This window comes from Carettochelys insculpta, chromosome 2, assembly GCF_033958435.1.
Source record: "Carettochelys insculpta isolate YL-2023 chromosome 2, ASM3395843v1, whole genome shotgun sequence".
NCBI lineage: Eukaryota > Metazoa > Chordata > Testudines > Carettochelyidae > Carettochelys > Carettochelys insculpta.
Window position 1 is genome coordinate 41,175,369 of NC_134138.1, and position 15,695 is coordinate 41,191,063.

The 15,695-nt window shown below is 51.8% G+C and overlaps 1 long non-coding RNA gene across 2 annotated transcripts in view; it reads right to left on the minus strand.

Annotated features, from left to right (window-relative positions):
- LOC142009176 (uncharacterized) overlaps positions 1-15,695 on the minus strand; it is an 86,951-nt gene that overhangs the window by 24,042 nt on the left and 47,214 nt on the right. For both annotated transcript variants that reach the window (XR_012644367.1, XR_012644368.1), the window contains exon 3: positions 1,357-1,595. This is a non-coding gene — a long non-coding RNA (uncharacterized LOC142009176). The remainder of the gene's footprint in view (positions 1-1,356; positions 1,596-15,695) is intronic.

Consider the following 15,695-nt stretch of genomic DNA (forward strand, 5'->3'; position numbering starts at 1 on the left):
CCCCATCTTCAGACGGCAGCCAGCAGCAGGGCCCAGCCCCAGACTCTCCCAGTCCTGCAGCAGACTCAAATAATGGGAATAGTCTAGTGCAAAATGCACAAGCTTACTGAGACAGTGTTTAAAGGGAAAGAAGGCTGGTTAGCATTCCCTGTCTGCTTGAGAGACGTGGCAATTGTATACCTATAAAGTTACAAAGATGGCAGTTCCCTATCAAGATATACAAGCAATGTGTTGAACGAAAGCTTTACATTTGGGACAGCAAAGCTTAGTGGCTGTTCCAAGGCTTACACAGAGGAAGACTGGGACCAGGGATCAGACAATCATTGCATAACTTTTTTTCCTCCCCCTCTGACCTGTTAGCATGGCTGCAGGGCAGATAAAGCACAATTTTTGTCCTGATATTTTGAGGAACAGCTGCAGGATATAGCTCACAACTTCCTTCCACATGTGCAGCACTTCTCAGTGGGATCATCATGGTGAATAACTTCACCGAGCACCTCACTCATCTATCCTTTGCCTTTTTGAATAAGGCAATTCCCTGCCTTCTGCTCTCCTGCTTCAGTGTATTGGCATCAAGAGTCAGAACAGGCAAAAGGGGATACAGAAAGGCTACTAGCCTGCTCATTCCTGGAAGCACCCCTTCTGGCAGCAAAACCTCCAAGATGCAATAAAACTGCAAAGCCAGACTGGGAACACACTTCCTGACCACCCTCAGACTGAACATAATTCCCAAACCAGCCTGTCCCCCTACCTCCAATGAACAGCACAGATAAAAATCTCAAAGCACACTCACCTCACCATCAACGTTCCCTCTAATCTTTTCCATCCCTGTGCAGAATAATTTTTTCTATTTACACTGAGGCCTGTGCAAGTGTGCACCACCAGTAGGAAAAAACCCTAGCTGAGGGTGCTCTGCTAATCAGCTGAGCCCACTGGAATCTCTCCTGGGCAGCCATGCAAGCGCACAGCTTACAGAAAACACTATTCATCATCTCTATGGCTCCCCCAAGGTAGGAAGACTCTCGGGGAGAGAAAGTCAGAAATGCGAACTAAAAGTACTACCTTAGAATATGAATAATCACCACCCGTGAATTTTGTATTCTCTTCTAAATACTTCCACAGCCATAGCACCTTTGCCGGCCAGATCTTCAAGGACAGGGCCTTTATCAATGACTGAGTAGCTGGCTAACCTAAAGGGGGTAAGTGGGGAGTCGGGGCAGGGAAGGAACAGAACTCATGATATCTTCGTGCACATCACCTCAGAATCCAAAAACCAAACCAAAGATGCAACCCCACCCCATCCCAATTCCTCCTGCCCAGTAAAATAGTAGCAGTTTTAAACAGACAGGAATTCACCAGAGATTGCAGACATGGCAAATAATGTTCTTCGAGTGGTCCCCGTGGGTGCTTCACCGTAGGTGTGGGGCTCGCCCCGGAGCCGCAAATCGGAAACTTCTAGCAGTGTCTGTCAGGTTGCGCATGCGCCGATGCGCACCGCTCCCCCGCGTGCTCTCAGCCACGTGCGTGATCCGGTCCCCGCCAGTTCCTTCTCAACCGCCAGTGGCTGCAGATGGAATTTGCTCTGGCTCCAATGCCTGACACACACACAAAAGAGAAACTGTGGTTATTTTTGATAGTTATTAGTTGTTAGTAGTTAGTCGTGTTCTCACTGTTCAAACCGTTGTGCTAAAAAAAAAAAAAAAGGAAGAAGGGAGGAACAAAGGGGAGAACAGTGGACGCAGGCGGCTGCCTTTGGCGGTCCGCTACCCCCGGAGGCTGTGAACATTATTTGGTTAAAGACTTCATTAGCCGATAAGTACTCTATTAACATTTAAAGACTTACAAGCCGCAGCAGAGATGTCTTCGCAGGGCTTTAAGAGGTGTGTGTCACGCCGCGAGACCATGCCTGCCTCAGACGGGCATGGCGAGTGCATTCGTTGTCTTGGAGAGGCTCACGTTACTCAGAAGTGCTCTCGTTGCGCTAGGCTTACAGCCAGGGCCAGGAAAGACAGGGAAATGAGACTAAAAATGATCCTGTTTGATAAGGCCCTCCAGCCTGAACCACCGGAGAAGCCCCAGAAAGAGGGGCCCTCGAGAGTGCACAAGAGGAAGGCGGCCTCTCTAACCTCCTCAGTGCAAAAGAAAAGGAAGCTCTCTCCAGCTCGATCCTTGCTGGTAACACCAGCGAGCAGGATGAACGAAACACAGGGCCCTGACCCCCTGGCTGCTCATAGCGGGGATACAGCAGCGCATAGGAGTGCGCTTGGGCCTCTGACTGATCAGCAGTCTGCACGGAGGGCACCGCAGGCGCCAACGTGGCAAGCACCAGAGCTGGTGGCGCAGACTCACGTGGCACCGCCCCTTGCGGCACCGACGGCACTGGAGGAGGGGCACCCTGAACGGGGCCAAAGGGTGCCGGAGGAAGCTATCCACGCGGCACTGCGTGCAGCGGCACCAAGGTCCCCGGCGCCGGAGGAACTTGGTCCTCTTACGACACCTTCACCAAGCATTATGCCATGCACCAGGTGTTCGAGGAGGATACATGTCTGTCAACAGCAATCCTCTCAAGGGCGAGCTGCACATGACTCAATTACCCACCTCCTTATTTGGGGTCACTGCTAGGTAGTCACCTATGGTGAAGCACCCACGGGGACCACTCGAAGAAGAAAGATTTGTGTGTACCATTTGTGTAGTAACAATGGTTCTTCGAGATGTGTCCCCGTGGGTGCTCCACCACCCGCCCGTCCTCCCCGCTTTGGATCTCTGTCCGTTGTTTTTTCAGGAGCATCTGGGCCGGTTGGTCAAGGAACTGGCGGGGACCGGATCACGCATGTGCCCGAGAGCGCACGGGGGAGCGGCGCGCATCGGCGTATACGCGACCCGATGGACGCTGCTAGAAGTTTCAGATCGGCGGCAGTGGGGCGAGCCCGATACCTACGGTGGAGCACCCACGGGGACACATCTCGAACCATCGTTACTACACAAGTGAGTAACTTCTCTTTGTTGGATTCAAAGCACTGCAACTGCCAGGGACAGCATAGCTATGACCAAAGACTGCATCAAAGATGACAGAAGTGCAGAGGCAACTCCTGAATGCAAAACAGAGCTACAAAACTCTGTGCTGTAGCACATTGCTGTTATGGCAGCAGGCTGTTGTGAACCAGGACCCAGCTGTGTTCTGTAGCCCTGGACACAGAATCACACGGCTGGAAGGGACCTCAGGAGGGCTGTGTCTACACTAGCCCCAAACTTCAAAATGGCCATGCAAATGGCCATTTCAAAGTTTACCAATGAAGCGCTGAAATACATATTCAGCGCTTCATTAGCAAGCGGGCGGCTGTGGCACTTCGAAGTAGGCGGGGTCCTTTCAAAAAGGAGCCCCATCGGAACGAGTGGCGAGGCACGTCAATTTCGAAGTCCCCTTATTCCCATCTGCTCATAGGAATAAGGGGACTTTGAAGTAGGCGGGGTCCTTTCGAAAAGGAGCCCCGTCGGGACGAGCCGCGCAGCGGCGAGGCATGCCAATTTCGAAGTGCTGCGGCTGCCCCCATGCTAATGAAGCGCTGAATATGCATTTCAGCACTTCATTAGTCAACTTCAAAATGGCCATTTGCATGGCCATTTCGAAGTTTGGGGCTAGTGTAGACATGGCCGAGGGTCATCTAGTCCAGCCCCCTGCTTCAAGGAGGATCAACCCCCACTAAGTCATCCCAGCCAGGACCTTGTCAAGCCAGCACTTAAAAACCTCGAGGGATGGAAACTCCACCACCTCTCTAGGCAATGCATTCCAATGCTTCACTACCCACCTGGTGAAGTAGTTTTTCCTAATATCTAACCTACACCTCTCCCTCTTCAACTTCAGACCATGACTCCTTGTTCTGCCATCTGACACCACTGAGAACAGTTTCTCACCCTCCTCTTCAGGGCTTCCCTTCAGGAAGTTGAAGGCTGCTATTAAATCACCCCTAAGTCTTCTCTTCTGTAAACTAAAGACCAAATCCCTCAGCCTGGCCTCATAGGTCTTGTGCTCCAGCCCCTTAATCATTTTTGTTGCCCTCTGTTGAACCTGCTCCAGCAAATCCACATCCTTTTTATACCGGGGGGCCCAAAGCTGGACACAATATTCCAGATGTGGTCTCACCAATGCTGAATAGAGAATAACTTCTTCTCCGGATCTGCTCAAAATGCCCTTCCTAATGCACCCTAGTATGCCATTAACCTTCTTGGCTACAAGGGCACACTGTTTACTCATGTTCAGCCTTTCATCCACCGTAACCCCTAGGTCCCTTTCCGTCATAGTGCTGTTGAGCAAGTTGGTTCCCAGCCTATAACAATGCTTGGGATTCTTCCGTCCCAGGTGCAGGACTCTACACTTCTCCTTGTTGAACCACATCAGATTTCATACACAGGATATAGGGAATGCCTCACTGCTATACCTCCACAGGAGAGCTCGCAGGGGCCCTTTCCTACAGCCAAACTCAGGGCACTAAGAACAGTTATACCTGCTGGCCCAACTCTTCAGAGAGCTCTACTGCTCTGGTAACTTCAAGCCTCGCCCTTCAAACAGCAGAAGAGCCATGAACAAGAAGCAGAGGCAAAATGTAAAGCTTGCCTGTGTCTTCTAGCTGTGTATCATGGTGTTGCACTTTATTGTTTAAGGACTACTGGCAAGGCTTTTCCTCACTCTGACACCTGGGCTATGTCTACACTAAGTATGTTCTGAGTATTTTTCAAAAGAAACTGCTCTTTCAAAATTGTTTAGAGTGTCTACACACAAAAGTGCTCTTCCACTCCTGTTGCAGGAGCCCCCTCTTTCAAAAGCTTCTTTCTAAAGAAACCATGTGCAGACCCTACGCACGCTGCTCTTTTGAAAGAGCAGTCCTCCGTGGTGGCGGCCAGCTGGCGTGCAAAGCTGTGTACTCCCAGTGTCTGGCCAGGTCTTAAAGCTGCAGTGTGCTTTCAGCTGCACAGGTACAAGCAAGTCAGCAGCACACAAAGATTCTGCTTTGCTGCGCTGTGCTGACGTTTGCTCTGTCCTTGTGGCCAGGAGCTGGGCACCCACCAGGGTCACCCACTGAGCCAGTGTGGGGGGAAGGGGGTTCCCAGGAGGGCATAAAGAAGAGGGCCCCTTCCTGATCCATGGGCAAGATGTTGGAACTTCTTGGCCTTTGGGGGGTGTAGGGGGTTCTCCTGCAGACGACTGGGCAGCGCCGCAATGCTGTGGCCTTTGCCTGCCTCTCAGCTGGCCTGACCGCACGGGGGCAGCCACCATGAACCCCTGACCAGGTGCGGTCAAAAGTAAAAGAATTATGGCAGGCCCATGTGAAAGCCAGAGATGCGAGCTGCCACGGGAGGGCAGGGGGCACCCACAACCTGCCCTCATTATGAGGATTCAGACTGGCTCCTTGAGGCCAAGGAGGAAATCCCCCCAACTACAGTGCAGGACATTGCAGTGCCTGAACAGGAGCCCAATAAAGAGGTGGAGGACCAGCCCAAAGCCTCTGCAATGGCATCCCCTCCTTGGGAGCAGGAGTCCGAGCCTAGATCAGAGAAGGAAGGATCCAGCGAGGGTGACCTAGTTATCGTCATCCCGTCTGGCTCCTTCAGGCAGGTGACATCGACCAGGGCTTCCCCTGAGTTCATGGAGGTGCCCTTAGGTACGTATCATGCACCCAAAGGCATGAGGAGAGGGAGTCCAACTATGCCACAGCCAGCCAGCAGGCTGGCAATACGGCCACGGGCCAGATGCACATCAGACACCTGCAGAGACGGCAAGGAGGGGCACTGAGCATCCTGCTCCTGTGGACAGTACCACAATCAGCCACACGTCAGGGTACAGGGCAGGGGGAGGGCAGAGCACGCCCGCAGAACCAATGTGAGAACCCCGGTACATGGCAACCCCAAAAGGGACACCGGGGCAGCAGAGTGGAGGGGCTGTTCAGGGTGGGTGCAGGGCATGGCCCTTGGGCCCATGTCACAGGGCACACAGATTGTAGCCTCCCCTTCTCCACAGCTCTGCCATCCCAGAATATCACTGTGCAGGTGCTGGGGAGCCCCACAGCCTCAGACGCTGAGGAAGCTGTGACATCCCCACATCCCACACCTGCAACGTTCCATGGCAGGAAGCCCACCTGCCATCAACACAGGAGCAAAGAGCACCTGCCTGACATGGCCACCCTGCAGATCCAAAATGCCCTACTGAGGGGAGTGGATGGAGATGGAGTGGGAGGCCTGGAGTGAAGTTGAGGGCACCCTTTCTTTCCTTACCCAGGCAGTGACTGACCACCTTCCCCCACATCCTGTAGCCGCCTGCCATAGTACCTCCCACAGCCCTCCCTGCACCCCCTTCACACCACATACCTATTGTTGGGCCCTGGAAATAGTTGCGTCAGGATATACCATCACCCTCCTCTCCGTTCCTCCTCCCACCCCTCCCCTCTTCAAGGGCCCATCTCATGAGACGCTTTTAAGAGAGGAACTGGATTGCCTCCTTTCCACAGGGGCTGTGGAACGGGTACCAGAAGAGTTCAGAGGAAGAGGATTTTATTCTCGTTACTTCCTGACCAAGAAAAAGAGCAGTGGATGGAGACCGATACTCTACCTATGAGCTTTGAACCAATACCTTCACAAACAACGGTTCAAGATGGTCACTCTTGCTTCCATCATTCCTGTATTAGACAATGGCAATTGGTTTGCAGCCTTTGACCTGCAAGATGCCTATTTTCACATCACCATTCATCCTGCTCACAGATGTTTTCCGCGCTTTATGGTGGGCGATGACCATTTTCCATATCGAGTCTTACTGAAATCTTTCGACTGCCCCCATAGCATCCTCTAAGACACTTGCTATGGTGGTGGTGGACCTTCGCCATTGGGGAGTCATAATATTTCCCTATTTGAATGATTGCCTCCTAAAAGGTCGTTCACACACAGACACACAATATGATTCATGTTGCGAAGTGTACCATTTTATCTCTCAGTCTCATCATAAATGAACAGGAGTCAGTTACTGAACCAATGCAAACTAATCCAACTCCTATGAATTCAGTAGACTCGATCTGCCCCTCCAGCATTTTCATGCCATTCAGACTCTTTATCAATATCGTGAGCCACAACCCAACAATTTCTATCCAAACTTGTCTACAGTTGATGGGCCACATGGCTGCCACCATATATGTAGTTCAACATGCCAGCTTCACTTTCGCTGTTTACAGCATTGGATGGCAGCAGTCTATACATCCAACACACACCACGTCCACAAGGTGTTGTCACTACTAGATCGCATCCTAGAATCATTACAATGGTGGAAGAGCTGGGGCAATCTTCTTTTGAGCTAACGATGGATGCTTCCCTACACGGGTGAGGAGCTTATGGGGCGGAATCTTGATACAAGGATGACGGTCCCCAAACGAGTCAATTCTCCACATAAACATATTGTAATTGAGGGCAGTCCTCAATGCATGCAAACGCTTTTTAAGTCACACCTGTGATTCTACAGTGAGAATATTCATGGACAGTATTGCCACCATGTAACTATATCAGTCACCAAGGAGGGGCGAGATCTCTCTCTCTTTGTGCAGAAGCAATTTGCCTCTGGAATTGATGAATGTGATGGAGTGGGGGGAGTGCATGTGTGAGACAAGCAAAGCAGCTTCCAGCGGCTAAGGATGACCCTGGGGCTATAACCTAGGCTGCCAGGTAACACCTCAGCCCTGAACAAAGAGGAGGGTGGAGCTGAGCTGGTTTTGAATCGGAGGGGGGGCAGCAATTAGAGGCTAGGGGGAGAGGGAGCTGGAAGGCAGCCAGCCAAAAGCTACACCCCAGAGGGGCACCCCTCGGGCTCCTCTCCCCAGGACAGGTTGGAATGACTGTCTGACTGCTGTACTGACGCTTCCATGAGAAACTGGGCATCTGTTGCCTAATAAACCTCCTGTTGTACCTGCTAAGTGAAAGTCACTCCTGCCAGCAGACAGGGTGCAGTTCATGGGGACCCCTAAACCCCATCACAATGAATATGCAACAATCTAATATTAATGGCCTCACGCTTGCCAGGAGTGAACAATACCACAGCGGACTTGTTATGCAGGCAATATGCACCAGACCACAAGTGGGAATTCCGCACCAATATTCTCCAGGTAGTTTTCCACTGGTGGGTCCGTCCCCACATCGATCTCTTTGCCACCTTCAAAACCAGAAAATGCCTTCGTTGTTGTTGCAGGGTGGGACTGGGCCCAGGCTCCCTGGGAGATGTCTTCCTTTTCAGTTGGAGGGGTCCTCTATGCTCTTCCCTGCCACACACCTCATACCTCAGGTCCTAGAATAGTAACAGAGAGGAAGCCGTGCTAGTCTACACACTATCAAAACAAAAAGCAGTCAAGTAGCACTTTAAAGACTAGCAAAATAATTTATCAGGTGAGCTTTCGTGGGACAGACCCACTTCTTTAGACCATAGCCAGACCAGAACAGACTCAATATTTAAGGCACAGAGAACCAAAAACAGTAAGCAAGGAGGACAAATCAGAAAAAGATAATCAAGGTGAGCAAATCAGAGAGTGGAAGGGTGTGGGGGAAGGTCAAGAATTAGACTGAGCCAAGTATGCAGACGAGCCCCTATAGTGACTCAGGAAGTTCCCATCATGATTTAAACCATGTGTTAATGTTCCGAATTTGAATATAAAAGCCAGTTCGGCTGTTTCCCTTTCCAGAACGGTGCGATAATTCCTCTTCAGTAACACACATACCTTGAGGTCATTGACAGAATGCCCCATTCCATTAAAATGTTGACTAACTGGTTTGTGGATCTGGAGTGTTTTGATGTCTGTTTTGTGCCCATTGACCCTTTGTCTGAGGGAGTTAGAAGTCTGTCCAATATACAAAGCATCTGGGCATTGTTGGCACATGATGGCATATATGATGTGAGTAGAGGAGCATGAGAAAGTGCTCGTGATTCTGTGAGTGACCTGGTTAGGTCCAGTGATGGTATTTCCAGAGAAGATATGTGGACAAAGCTGGCAGCGGGCTTTGTTGCAGAGAAAGGTTCCAGGACTGGTATTCCTGGGGTATAGACCGTGGCTGTTGGTGAGGATCCTCATGAGGTTGGGAGGTTGTCTGTAGGAGAGAACAGGCATGTCACCCAGGGCCTTCTGGAGTGTGGCATCCTGATTCAGGATAGGTTGTAGGTCTTTAATAATTCGTTGCAGTGGTCCAAGCTGGGGGCTGTAGGTGATGACCAGTGGTGTTATGTGTGTTATTGAAGACTATGTGTTATGTGTATTATTGAAGGCTATGGCCTGAAGAAGTGGGTCTGTCCCACGAAAGCTCACCTAATACACTATTTTGCTAGTCTTTAAAGTGGTACTCAGGTCCTAGAGAAGGCCAGTCTGGATAGAGCCAGGCTGATCTGGATAGCCCCAGCATGGGCCAGACAGCACTAGTTCCTGTTCCTGAGACGAATGTGTCTGCATCCTTCTTACCCACTTCCCGACTTACCAGATATCCTCAGTGGCCCCTGGTAAGTACAAGGTCACTCATATTAGATTGTTGCACATTCACCAATTCCAGAGGCAGTCGCTGCTGCACCGCAGTCACACAATCTTCACCTCATGGCTTGGTTGATAGATGGCTCAAACACCTTGGAGCAATACTGTTCTGAACAGGTCAAACAGGTACTAATGCATGGTAAAAGGACCACTACCCGCAATATTTACCTGTCCAAATGGAAGAGGTTCACAACTTGATGCTCCTCAAAGGGCCTGGCTCCCTCAGTGGTTCCCATACACGTCATCCTTGACTTTCTCGTACACTTGAAGTAAATGGGATTGGCACTGTTATCTTTCAAGGGCACCTCACAGCAATATCAGCTTTCAGGCATACCATCAATGATAGGGCGGTGTCTGGCCAACCTGTATCCTCCTCATCAACCTGTTCCTCCACCTTAGAGTCTAGATTTGGTCCTGCAAAACTCTCCCAGAGCCCCATTTGAACCTTTAGCCACTACCTCCCTTAAGTACCTCATTATGAAAAGAGAAGTTACTCACCGTAGTAACGATGGTTCTTCGAGATGTGTCCCCGTGGGTGCTCCACAATAGGTGTTGGGCTCACCCGGTGCCGCAGATCGGAGTTCTTCCAACAGTTTCTCCTGGATCGCGCATGCGCTGGCGTGCGCCCCTCCCTTGCGCGTCCCCAGCCACATGCGCGATCTGGTCCCCGCCAGTTCCTTGACCAACTGCCTCGGATGCTTCTGAAAAACACTAGACAGAGATCCAAAGCGGGGAGGATGGGCGGGTGGTGGAGCACCCACGGGGACACATCTTGAAGAACCATCGTTACTACGGTGAGTAACTTCTCTTTCTTCATCGAGTGTCCCCGTGGGTGCTCCACAATAGGTGACTACCCAGCAGTAACCCAAGAAAGGAGGTGGGTAATCGGTTTATGTGCAGCTTGCCCCCAAAAGGACTGCTGTCGAGAGGCGGGTATCCTCTTGGAATACCCGATGTAGGGCATAATGCTTGGCGAAGGTGTCGTAGGATGACCAGGTCGCCGCTCTACAGATGTCTTTTAACGCGATGCCCTTGAAGAAGGCTGTTGACGCCGCCACCGCCCTGGTGGAGTGAGCCCTAGGCGGGGCCAGCAAAGGAGTCTTTCGAAGCTCGTAGCACATTTTATACAGGACACAATGTGCTTTGAGATTCTCTGTGAAGAGAGACCTTCTCCTTTTGACCTGGGAGCAAGAGAGACTAGAAGCCTGTCCGTTTTCCGGAAGGACTTAGTTCTGTCTATGTAGAAGGCCAACGCCCTTCTCACATCCAGGAGATGCAGTCATGCCTCCTTGCCGGAGCTGTGAGGCTTCGGGTAAAACGAGGGTAAAACTATTGGCTCGTTAAGATGGAACTCTGAAGAAACTTCTGGAACAAAGGCTGGGTGCAGCCGTAAGGTTACCACCTCCTTTGAGAATACTGTGCAGGGCGGCGTTGCCATAACTGCTGCAAGCTCACTGACCCTGCGAGCTGACGTAATTGCAAGGAGGAAGGTTGTTTTTATCGTAAGGAGATGTAGGGCAACCGTGGATAATGGTTCAAAAGGTGGACCCGTGAGCGTGCTGAGCACCAGGTCCAGGTTCCACGATGGCGGGAGCGGTTTCCGAGGGCGGTACAGGTTTACCAACCCCTTCAAGAACCTGGCAACAATAGGATGGGCAAACACCGTGGGCCCCTCTTCTGTATGCCGAAAGGCTGATATAGCAGTGAGGTGGACTTTTAGCGAGGCTAATGAAAGTCCGTCCCTCTTGAGGTCCAATAAGTATTCAAGTATTACTGGTATAGGAACGTCAAGGGGAGCTAACTGTTTGGCTGAACACCAGGCTGTGAATCGAGTCCATTTCTGCTTATAAGTCTTCCTGGTGGAGGTCCTTCGGCTACTTTCCAGGACTTGTTGTACTCCCTCCGTGCACGTACTTTCTAAGGAGCTGAGCCATGGATTAGCCATGCTTGTAGGCGCATGCTCTGAGGGTTCGGGTGCACTATGGACCCCTGGGCCTGCGTAAGTAGCTCCGGTGCCACCGGTAGGGGGAGTGGTGGGCGGTCCGACATGCGCAGAAGCAAGGGAAACCATTGCTGCTGATCCCACGTTGGGACTACCAGTATCATGCGAGCTCTCTGCCTTCTGGCTTTCTGCAAGACCTTGTGGATAAGCGCTGTGGGTGGGGAATGCGTAAAGTAGGGGGCCCTTCCATGGAATCATGAATGCGTCCCCCAGGGACCCCCGCCCCACTCCTGCCCTGGAGCAGTACTGGGGACACTTCTTCTTGTACTGGGTGGCAAACAGATCGATCTGGGGAAACCCCCATGTATGAAAGATCGGTCGTAGCAGATCGGCGCAAGTCTGCCATTTGTGCGTGAGTGCGAAGCGCCTGCTCAGCTGATCTGCTTTCACGTTGTGAACGCCCGGCAAGTATGAGGCTTTCAACGTAATGTTGTTGGCGATGCACCAGTTCCACAGTTGGACTGCTTCCACACACAGGGCACGGGATCGGGCTCCTCCTTGTCGATTTACATAAAACATAGTGGAGGTATTGTCTGTATTGATCCCAACTACTTTGCCACATGTGGTCTCGGAAATGCTTGCAGGCGATGAACACTGCTCTGAGCTCCAGTATGTTTATGTGCAGTGACTGTTTCGCAGGGGACCATAGCCCTTGCGTCACCTTGTTGCCAATGTGCGCTCCCCATCCTATGTGGGAGGCGTTGGTAGTAAGAAAAATAGAAATTTGTGGTTGGTGAAAGGGCACCCCTGCTAGCAAGTTCTTGGGGTTTACCCACCACGCCAGGGATCTGCGCATCTCTGTCGTGGGCGACACTACCCTGTGAACGGTGTGGGATGCCGGTTTGTAGACGCTCGCCAGCCAATGCTGTAGGCTTCGCATGTGCAATCTGGCATTCTGTACCACAAATGTTGCTGCCGCCATATGGCCCAGCAGCTGTAAGCACGTTAAGACCGGCACCGTGGGGCTGTATGTAATGACTTGCACCAGCGTACTGATGGCGCGAAAGCAGGTGTCGGGTAGATACACCCTTGCTGTGATAGAGTTTATGCGTGCCCCTATGAACTCTATGTCCTGTGTGGAGTCGGTCTTTGACTTTGCGAGGTTGATGACTAGGCCCAGCGAAGAAAACGTGTCCACTGTGACGTGTATCATGCGTAGGACCTCTGCCTTCGAGGCTCCTTTCAGTAGGCAGTCGTCCAGGTATGGAAATATGAATACCCCCTGTCTGTGCAGGTAGGCTGACACCACTGCCAAGGTTTTGGTAAAGACTCTGGGGGCTGAGGAGAAGCCGAACGGAAGAACCCTGTACTGGAAGTGTTCCTTGCCGACCATGAAGCGGAGGAAGCGCCTGTGTGCCGGGTGGATCATTATATGAAAAGCAAGCATCTTGTAAGTCGAGGGCTGCAAACCAATCTCCATCGTCCAGTGCCGTGAGTATGGAGGCGACTGTAATCATCTGAAACCGTTGCTTGCACAAGTAGCAGTTGAGGCCCCGAAGATCTAAGATGGGCCTCCAGCCTCCTGTTTTCTTCTCTGTGAGGAAGTAGCATGAATAAAAACCTTTTCCCCTGGAATTGTTCTGGCACTCTTTCTACCGCCCCTATGAACATAAGGTGATCCACCTCCTGTTTGAGCCTCGCCTCATGGGCAGCGTCCCGGAGGCGGGGCCTGGAGGGAGGCTTCGTCGGTGGGAGTGACTGGAAGGGGATCGCGTAACCCGTGGCTATGATCTCCAGCACCCATTTGTCTGCGGTGATCTTTTGCCATTGGGAGTGAAACGGTCTGAGGCGATGATGGAACATGAGATGAGAGTGGCATTGCGCGATGGTAGTGATAGTGCAGCCCTCGACATGCCCGTCAAACTTGTTGCCTTTGGGCCTGTCCCGAGGGTGTACGGCTTTGTTGGGCACGTTGCCTGGGAGTTCTGTACTGTTGCTGCTGTTGATGTCACCCTTGGTCGTAGCCCCGTTGATACTGCGCATGCTGTGGTTGGTACGGGTAGCGTCTTTGCTGAGGGTAATATTTTTTCTTCCTATATGGAGGGGTAAAATACCCAGGGTTCTAAGTGTAACTCTCGAGTCCTTACTGGAGTGGAGGACTGAGTCGGTTGAGTCTGCAAACAAACTTTTGCGTGTGAAAGGGAAGATCCACGATCTTCGCCTGTAGATCCCTTGGGATGCCCTATGTCTGGAGCCAGTATTCTTTACGCATGACCACTGCTGTAGCTGTTGAGCGTGCCGCCACATCTGCCACATCCAGGGCGATCTGGACTCCCGTCCTCGAAGCGGCGTAGCCCTCTTGCACAATTGCCTTTAACACTGGCTTCTTATCTTCCGGAAGTGAATCCATGAGAGAAGTAAGCCTGGAGTAATTATCGAAGTTATTGTTCGCTAGGTGTGCTGCATAATTTGCCATTCTCAATAGCAGGGTGGAAGAGGAATATACCTTCCTGCCAAATAGCTCTAGCTTCTTGGCATCTTTGTCCGATCCCCCTGATTTGTACTGAGAAGTCTTCGACCTCTGCTGGGACGATTCGACCACCAGTGAGTTCGGTTGTAGGTGACTGAAGAGGAACTCCATGCCCTTTGCCGGGACGAAGTACTTCTTATCCGCTCTTTTGTTCATAGGCTGTTTTGTAATCGGAGGCTCAGCCTCTGCCACGTGCACTGCTGCGGTGCCGCTTGCCTGAATACGCGGCTGGGGGCTGTGTGCTCTGCCCGTCCTGCTCGCTGAGACCGCCGGCAGGGATCGAGCTGGGGAGAGCTTCCTCCGTTTTTGCACCGAGGGGGTCAGAGAAGCTGCCTTCCTTTTGTGGAACCCAGAGGGCCCTTCTGATTGCCTCTCCGGCGCGTCTGGCTGGAGGGCCTTATCAAACAAGAGTATTTTAAGACGCATTTCTCTGTCTTTCCTTGCCCTGGCTGTGAGCTTAGCACGGTGGGAACACTTCTGGGTAACGTGTGATTCCCCCAGGCATCGGATGCATTCACTATGCCCATCGGAGGCCAGCATAGCTTCACGGCAGGACTCACACTTTTTAAAGCCTGAAGAAGCCATCTCAGTGAGTCTTTTACTGTTAATAGGGTACTTAGCACCTTATCCGTGCCTGTTTACCCGAATAGCGGACCCCGGCCTGCAGGGCAGCAGGCGGCCTACTGGCCTTCACGTCCACTCCTCTGTCTTTCTTTCTTTCAAAAAAAAAAAAACAACAACAATTTACACGTAGAAACACTGTCTAATCTGACTCTGGCCCTAGCCTGAGCGGATTCCGTCTGCAGCCGATGGCGGTTGAGAAGGAACTGGCGGGGACCGGATCGCGCACGTGGCCGGGGATATGCAAGGAAGCGGCGCGCGCCAGTGCATGCGCGATCCAGGAGAAACTGCTGGAAGAATTCCGATCTGCGGCGCTGGGCGAGCCTGACACCTATCGTGGAGCACCCACGGGGACACTCAATGAAGAAACTGTGTTCCTCTTAGCTATTACATCCACTTGCAGAGTCAGTGACCAGACCGCGCACGTTACTGAAAGCGCGCGAAGGACCAGCACGCATTGGCGCATGCGTGACCCGACGGAGACCGCTGGAAATTTTCCGATCTGCGGCGCCGGGGCAAGCCCGACATCTACTGTGGAGCACCCACGGGACACATCTCGAAGAACCATCATTACTACTCAAGTAACTTCTCTTTACTCACCTTTGTGCAGTAATGATGGTTCTTCAAGATGTGTCCCTGTGGATGTTCCACAACCCACCCTTCCTCCCTGCTCCAGAGTTATCTCTTTTCATAGCTTTCAGATTTCAGGACGGCTTCCAGGAACTGGTTTCAGCTGGATGGTGCACATGACTAAAAGAGCACAAAAGGACCCTCATGCTGCTGTACATGTGCAGTCTGGCCATCCACAGCTGTAAATATCTCCAAATTGCAGTGCAGGAGTGAGTCAGACACCAGATGTGGAGCACCCACAGGGACACATCTCAAAGAACAATAGTTACTGCACAAAGGTGAGTAACTTCTCTTTCTTTAACACCTTTGTGTCCCTTGTTAATGGTCACGGAAAGAAGAGATGTGGATGCATGTGGAGGGGTTGTGGCAGGGAGTGACTGAGGAACAGTCATTGGGGCTCCCTAGCGAAGGCCTCCCAGAAGGCCTCTCTCAC